The 8,874-nt window shown below is 38.1% G+C and overlaps 1 long non-coding RNA gene across 1 annotated transcript; it reads right to left on the reverse strand.

Moving 5' to 3' along the window:
* Positions 1 to 950: 950 nt before the first annotated feature.
* LOC146661603 (uncharacterized) lies at positions 951 to 7,866 on the reverse strand. The gene is made up of 5 exons (XR_014913187.1): positions 7,733 to 7,866; positions 3,750 to 3,856; positions 2,858 to 3,015; positions 2,373 to 2,430; positions 951 to 1,419 (listed from the first exon to the last, which is right to left on the reverse strand). It is a non-coding gene; the product is annotated as an uncharacterized LOC146661603 (long non-coding RNA).
* Positions 7,867 to 8,874: the final 1,008 nt, after the last annotated feature.

Genomic DNA, 8,874 nt, shown 5'->3' on the forward strand with positions numbered 1-8,874 from the left:
GTTACAGCGATTTATATGAAGTTGTACAAAAACGCTTTATTTCGCCAAGACAGTGTGTTTCTCACTGTTACATGCATTTGAATGGGAAACTCGCCTGAAACAAAGTATAGGTTTTCATTATGTGAATAATTTTAAAATCTTAGCTCAAACGGCTGCAAAACCTGTTTGCCCAGCACGGGGACATTGAGTTCTATAAGATAAAGTCATGAATACTATATCTGAATCTTCTATCAAAAGTTACAGCTATTTATATGAAGTTGTACAAAAACGCTTTATTTTGTCAAGACAGTGGGTTTTAGAGTCTTTATCATTAAATCTCTGGTTGCTTCATTTTTCTATCCTATATCAGATATTTTAAAGGTTAGCTTAGGTAAAGTTCCATTCTCATGGTGAGGCAAAGTGCTTTATGTGTGTGTGTGCGTGTCATGAACGGCTATAAAAGGCCTATAATTAAAGAACAAAGCGGGGTTTGAGTTCGAGTTGCGGCAGACTGTCACTACTTGTAAATGGAACACAGCCTTCCTACGGCGGACAGCTAATAACAGGAATCGGACGCGGTCGAGCCAAGTCCACAGCAACCACCATAGCAACCGCCTAGCATGACCTTAAAAACATATTCTGTCTTCATAACTATCAAAATCGTGAAATGATTTGCAAAGTGTGAAAGTATTACAGCTGCAGAGAGCTATGGCGGTATCTATGGAAGCTGTTTACATAGCTAATAATATACGATGTAACCATGGAGACAGTCAGGTGATTGAGTGCACAGCGTCCACACTCTGCAGGGGGTAAAGACATTACTTCAATATTGTTTTATATTGATATATATTTGCCTTCTGTTGACCATCACCTCAGGTTCACCATTATAGTTTCAGCATACAAATGCACACTGTCTAAACACATTCAAAAACTCATGTCTCAGAGATAAGCACAGATGTTCATGTTTGTCATTAGAGTTTTATTTGTAAGAAAATTATGAACTTCATATTGTGCATTAAATAAAAGAACATTTCACAACTCTGAGTCAACAGAAACAGGTAACAGAAATGTCTCTAATGTGTACAGTGTAGTGTAAGCATTAAAAGATCATAAAGGAAAAACTAACATTTATGTGAAACTAATTGTAATAAAAAATGAGCAGGTGCTTTATAGATTTAAAAGAAAGAATCTGAAAACAACACTTTTTTGGTCTAAGTGATCAAAGTAGAAAACAGAACTGATGTTCAAGAACAAACCGTAGCTGCACTAATATTACACATCTCGATCGTTGTACTGAACAGACATGTTGCTTTTAAAACCACATGCAGTGTGTGACCATGACTGTTCACTGAGACCATGAACGCCACTTCGCTGAAGCATTCTTCTTCTTCTTCTTGCCATTAAATTGGAAGCAGAAGCAGCACGAGCTGATTTGATCTACTGAAAGGAAAAAGCAGAACATCTGAGTTGAAACCAGTCAGCTGAAATCATTAAGACAGGAACAAATTCAATGCAGTGTCTCAAGTGGCTTAGCCTGTTACAACTGTTGATACAAGCTAAATACGGTTAACACACAGTGTCAGGGAGCTCCAGTGTGGGAACTAGTGGCTTTAGGTTTGTAGTCATTTAACTTTCATCCATTCATTCATTTAATTCAGGAGGAAGAAATGCCAGGTTGGTGCAGGCTGGTTACATGCATTTGGTCCCATGCTGTCTTTAATTAAATGACTTGGTTCATTTTATGGCTGGGCTGTATGTGGGGTTATATCATGTTATTTGGGCAGGAGTACCTGTCCCCTGTTAGACTTAGAAAGTTTCTCCATAAGTAGAGTTTCTAACTCTTCTAGCACATCTGTGGCTGACAGCTTTTTGGTGGCTCTTTTTACCCCACACTGGTTGTGAGTGTGTAAATAGCCCCACTAGTTATTTTGGGTTGCAGTTAACTAGGGAGGAAGGGGTGGGTATGCCATGATTAGGTGAATAACAATTATATGTGATACATAAATTTCACAATGCATGCATATATCTCTATCAATTAAACCTGGCCTGAGGGCTGCCATTTTTTACATTCAGTTATTTCTCTTAGAAATGTTGGAACTAAATAATGAATGTGTTACAGTTAAAGTGAAACACTGGTCAGTGTAAATGGCTCATTGGGACACAGAAACCCTTAAATTAAACCTGATATCTAGTGTCAAACAATATCAAAGCTGTAAAAGATGTTTACATTCAGAATTTATAAAACTATGATTGTAAATAAATTCAAACAAGTGAGCTTTTCTCTTTGTGCTGAATATCAACACTGTGGTTTCTTAGACTGTAAGCTTTACTTTAGTGCAACCAGTTGCAGAAGCTGCCACTCCAAATGTCTTTTGATAACAAGAAAAAAATACCTTTTCAGTACACGGCCTGAAGTTCTTCTCCGAAATCTTCTGCAATCGGCTTTGTCTGCTGGTTTGAAGACAATAAACCATAAAAAAGATGATTTAGTCACTTTGTCTGTGTCATGCAGCTCGAATGTGTCGTGTAACGATGTTGAATAGCCGTCGTTATCCCTCTGCTGCGTCAGTAGGATTGTACTGTACAGCATCTCATTGATATGTGAGGAATGCTAATGTAACACGATAACAGACTTACATCATTAAAATATAAAGTGCAGGAGATATTTAGATATTTTTTATATTTATATTACATTTTATAGCTGACGGATATTACTAAATAGATAGAATTTACTAAATAGCTGGATGAACATGAAAAATATGTCTATAATAACAAATGACCATGAGAGCCAGTAGAATTAATTCAGCTGGACACTCAAAAGACGTCCTTAAATGCTCTTTAAGTGGCAGAACAGATGAACAAACAGTTAATCGCTTACTTGAGATGAAATCTGCTCAGCTACTTTGAAAACAGCTTCTAACTGGTTCCTCCTTTAACAGGATGACTGCTCAGGGGTAAGGCCATCATGCAATCCAGCAACCTTTATGGTTCTGCTTTGATTCACCAGGAACTATTAGGGAAACCTTCCAGCGCCTCCTGTGAAAGACACAGGCATAAACACACAAACATTTATTAACATGTTCCACAGTGTTCCAGTTTGATTTTCTTATCCTGTGGACAACAACGTACATGGATGCAGGTTTATTGTTAACTTTTGTAAGGTTTATTTAATGAACATATCCAGCTGCAGCTCCACTGTGATCCTGAACTGGATAAGCACTTAAGAAAATGTGTCAATAAATGGACAAACATCAACTTACTATATTTATCCAAACAGACGGGACCAATAATGCTTCGCTGAGTTAGAGACTTTAACAGACTCTTCTATGTAAGAATGTCTCGTGCTGATATACCTGCAATACTTGACAACAAAGGTTTTTCAGACTACATGTAGCTGTCCTCTATGTCAGCTAACACATTTACATTTATGTCACACTTATTTCTGCTTTCCCATTTTATAATTATTACTTACATTTTGATTAGATACCTTGAGTTTGTAAATGATCAGATTACATAATTGGAATACAATGTATCCAATTCAGGGTTGCGGGAGGATGAAGCCTATCCCAGCTGATACAGGACAAAGACAGGCTGCCAGTTTATTGCAGGGCTAATACAATATGTGTAACAGAAAATCCACTTAAATGTTTGATATTTCTTATAATAATCATAATTATGACTATTATTTAAAGGTTTCTTCATAAATACATTTTGATTTTTTATAACCCCTAAAATATAAACCTGAGCTGTTTCAGATTCTGACCTCTGACCTCAGTGACCTGGCTGTGTCCTCACTGCAGCTCCCTCTTGGAAGTACGTCTGCTTCTTGTCTTCCCCCAGTGTTGACCGCCTGATATCAAGATATCACGTACTGTAACTGAGGAACAAAAAAGGACAAACACTTGCCTTCATTTAAAAGTACATTCATACAGAGATAATCTATGGAAACACACTAGTTCACAGTTTGGGAGGAACCAGTTCCTGTGAAACATTTCTGTATATGAACATCATGTGGAGAATGAATGAAATGAGTTCTTCAGGTGACTCAGCAGTCCCACACTGACAAATGAAATCTAGTTAAACTATTAAGCATATTTGCTCTTCTGAAATCTGTGTTAAACAACAGCAAACATAAATTAGTAACAAAAACTACAGCTGAGTATAGGCTTTACAAACCACCAGCAGCCATAATGCTAAATTTTAATCTTCAAATGTTTCTGAGCTGTCTTCAACCTGCTTTTAGCACATTAAAGTCTCAATAAATAAAGTCAATGCAGACTCAATCCTAAATGTTCAGCACACAGAGACACAGAGGTACTGTTTAAAGTTTAGTGTTAACTTGAGTCACTGATCATTCACAGTATTACAGAGTCTGGCAGTCTTTGCATGATGTCCACGTCACTGTAAGTTTCTAGCTAACTCTCAGGTGTGCCAGCAGGAAAGAGTAATAATAACCTGCATCCTGAGGTTTGTCATGCAGGATTAAAGGAGCCAAGCTTTGTTCACACAGCTAGGATTGTATTTTACACTGACCCTGGGTCAGTATCAACTTCAAGAAGACAGCTGTAACTGTTGATAGAAGAATCACACACACATATTTATGGCTTTGCCTTATAGAATTCAGCATCTCAGTGCTCAGGAAATAGGTTTTGCAGCTGTTTGAGCTAAGATTTTCAAGTTATTCACAAATTAAAACCTATACTTTGTGTCGGGCAAGAACTAAATTCAAATGCATGTAACAGTGAGAAACGCACTGTCTTGGCGAAGTAAAGCGTTTCTCATCAACTTCATAGAGCTTGCTGTAACTTTTGATAGAAGACTCAGACAAACATATTCATGGCTTTATCTTATAGACTTCAATATCCCCCCAATGTGTGTGTGAGTCTTCTCTCAAAATTTACAGCTGTCTTTATGAAGTTTATGGAAAAACACTTTATTTCACCACGTTAGTGCGTTTCTCGCTATTACATGCATTTGAATGGAGTTCTCGCCCGACACAAAGTATAGATTTTCAATTTGTGAATAACTTGAAAATCTTAGCTCAAACAGCTGCAAAACCTATTTCCTCAGCACGGAGATTCTGAATTCTATAAGGCAAAGCCATAAATATGTGTGTGTGTGAGTCCTCTATCAAAAGTTACAGCTGTCTTCATGAAGTTGATACTGACCCAGGGTCAGTGTAAAATACAAGTTATTCACATAATGAAAACTTATACTTTGTTTCGTGCAAGAACTCCATTCAAATGCATGTAATAGTCAGAAACGCACTGTCTCGGCGAAATGAAGCCTTTTTGTACAACTTCATGAAGTTAGCTGTAACTTTTGATAAAAGGCTCAAAGCAGAGGGATAACGACGGCTATTCAACATCGTTACACGACACATTCGAGCTGCATGACGCAGACAAAGTGACTAAATCATCTTTTTTGTGGTTTATTGTCTTCAAACCAGCAGACAAAGCCGATTGCAGAAGATGTCGGAGAAGAACTTCAGGCCGTGTACTGAAAAGGTATTTTTTTCTTGTTATCAAAAGACATTTGGAGTGGCAGCTTCTGCAACTGGTTGCACTAAAGTAAAGCTTACAGTCTAAGAAACCACAGTGTTGATATTCAGCACAAAGAGAAAAGCTCACTTGTTTGAATTTATTTACAATCATAGTTTTATAAATTCTGAATGTAAACATCTTTTACAGCTTTGATATTGTTTGACACTAGATATCAGGTTTAATTTAAAGGTTTCTGTGTCCCAATGAGCCATTTACACTGACCAGTGTTTCACTTTAACTGTAACACATTCATTATTTAGTTCCAACATTTCTAAGAGAAATAACTGAATGTAAAAAATGGCAGCCCTCAGGCCAGGTTTAATTGATAGAGATATATGCATGCATTGTGAAATTTATGTATCACATATAATTGTTATTCACCTAATCATGGCATACCCACCCCTTCCTCCCTAGTTAACTGCAACCCAAAATAACTAGTGGGGCTATTTACACACTCACAACCAGTGTGGGGTAAAAAGAGCCACAGATGTGCTAGAAGAGTTAGAAACTCTACTTATGGAGAAACTTTCTAAGTCTAACAGGGGACAGGTACTCCTGCCCAAATAACATGATATAACCCCACATACAGCCCAGCCATAAAATGAACCAAGTCATTTAATTAAAGACAGCATGGGACCAAATGCATGTAACCAGCCTGCACCAACCTGGCATTTCTTCCTCCTGAATTAAATGAATCCTGAATTAAATGAATGAATGGATGAAAGTTAAATGACTACAAACCTAAAGCCACTAGTTCCCACACTGGAGCTCCCTGACACTGTGTGTTAACCGTATTTAGCTTGTATCAACAGTTGTAACAGGCTAAGCCACTTGAGACACTGCATTGAATTTGTTCCTGTCTTAATGATTTCAGCTGACTGGTTTCAACTCAGATGTTCTGCTTTTTCCTTTCAGTAGATCAAATCAGCTCGTGCTGCTTCTGCTTCCAATTTAATGGCAAGAAGAAGAAGAAGAATGCTTCAGCGAAGTGGCGTTCATGGTCTCAGTGAACAGTCATGGTCACACACTGCATGTGGTTTTAAAAGCAACATGTCTGTTCAGTACAACGATCGAGATGTGTAATATTAGTGCAGCTACGGTTTGTTCTTGAACATCAGTTCTGTTTTCTACTTTGATCACTTAGACCAAAAAAGTGTTGTTTTCAGATTCTTTCTTTTAAATCTATAAAGCACCTGCTCATTTTTTATTACAATTAGTTTCACATAAATGTTAGTTTTTCCTTTATGATCTTTTAATGCTTACACTACACTGTACACATTAGAGACATTTCTGTTACCTGTTTCTGTTGACTCAGAGTTGTGAAATGTTCTTTTATTTAATGCACAATATGAAGTTCATAATTTTCTTACAAATAAAACTCTAATGACAAACATGAACAGCTGTGCTTATTTCTGAGACATGAGTTTTTGAATGTGTTTAGACAGTGTGCATCTATAATCTGAAACTGTAATGGTGAACCTGAGGTGATGGTCAACAGAAGGCTAATATATATCAATATAAAACAATATTGAAGTAATGTCTTTACCCCCTGCAGAGTGTGGACGCTGTGCACTCAATCACCTTATTCACTGTAGTAAACATGCACCGCTAGCTCAAGTGACTGACTGTCTCCATGGTTACATCGTATATTATTAGCTATGTAAACAGCTTCCATAGATACCGCCATAGCTCTCTGCAGCTGTAACACTTTCACACTTTGCAAATCATTTCACGATTTTGATAGTTATGAAGACAGAATATGTTTTTAAGGTCATGCTAGGCGGTTGCTATGGTGGTTGCTGTGGACTTGGCTGGACCGCGTCCGATTCCTGTTATTAGCTGTCCGCCGTAGGAAGGCTGCGTTCCATTTACAAGTAGTGACAGTCTGCCGCAACTCGAACTCAAACCCCACTTTGTTCTTTAATTATAGGCCTTTTATAGCCGTTCATGACACGCACACACACACATAAAGCACTTTGCCTCACCATGAGAATGGAACTTTACCTAAGCTAACCTTTAAAATATCTGATATAGGATAGAAAAAATGAAGCAACCAGAGATTTAATGATGAAGACTCTGGGTTCTGTAGTGACCTGAATGACTCTTTGCATACAATTTATTGAAGAGGACTTTAGAATGCACTTTACATTTAGACTGTTGCTGTTTAATTTTTTACATTGTTGCGGTGTTATGTCATGAATAAAGTTCACCTGCTGGGGGTTTGATGGATCAGATCATCATAATCAATGGGTCCTGAGGTGGGCGGGACTGTCTCTGGTGATGTCACCATGAAGGAACAGCATCTGGCACGTGTTGCTGAAACATCCCAGTACACTGGTGTAGTTTCCTCTCCAGCTGTTTGACATTTGACACTTCAACATTAAGGGGAAGCAGAAGAAACAGTGTTAGGTCAGGTGACCACATGGTTTCTAAAGTAACTGACAGGAAGTAACCAGGCCGTTAGAAATGGATGGCATGTGTTTATAGTTACTGGAGTTGGGTAACTCTACTTACCAAAAGCAGAAGCACACAGATGAAGGATCAGATGCTGAATGTTGCAGGAACATGCTCGTGAGGTGGTCATTCAGTGCTGCTCCGGCAGGTTAGACAGTCCAAGACTGATATACTGCCCATCTGAGAGTTTGAAAACACACATGCAAAGATTTATTTTGTATTACAGTCAAAGTTGGATGTTCATTTTTGTCCTTTAAAAATGTTTGTGTATTTGAAAGCGCTAACATTTAAGGATGACTTGGATCGTCTCCTTTAAAGGGGAGACAAGTGTATCCACTGATCCACGTCACTTTACCTGGATGATGACTCCTCTCCCCCTCACTCAGAAACGCTCCTAATATAACCAAGCAAATAAATAATATTGAAGATTTACTTACATCATTACAAAAACAGGAAAAACATCTCCCTTTGATTCTATTTCTCCATTCCTGCTGAACATCAGGCAACAAATATCTCAATAAATCACAGTAAAATGTAAAGCACATGTTTTCTCTGCTTTGTCTAACCTCTGCAGAGCCTCTGTCAAGAAAAACATATCTGTAAGCATAAAACAAATATACATTTCATAACACGTCACTGGACAAACCTCGGTCAGTTGATTTCCTCTGTGCAGTGCAGACGAACATCAGTCAGCAAGTCAAGGTGGTGAGATGGACTGGTGTCCTTTGTGACTCTGCTGGTTCTTCTGAGGAAATACCACCGTCTCTCCACACCGTCACCATCTGTGAGCACAAACTGCTGCTCTGCTCTGCCAGCATGTAGGAAATCACATATCACACACACAGGGGTGAAGAAACATTAGAACTCAACTTTGGATACTTTAGATCTAAACAGATCA

The sequence above is a fragment of the Rhamphochromis longiceps genome, linkage group LG9 (assembly GCF_057381845.1).
Source record: "Rhamphochromis longiceps isolate RC_006_pf linkage group LG9, R_longiceps_female_GT1.1, whole genome shotgun sequence".
NCBI classification, from domain to species: domain Eukaryota; kingdom Metazoa; phylum Chordata; class Actinopteri; order Cichliformes; family Cichlidae; genus Rhamphochromis; species Rhamphochromis longiceps.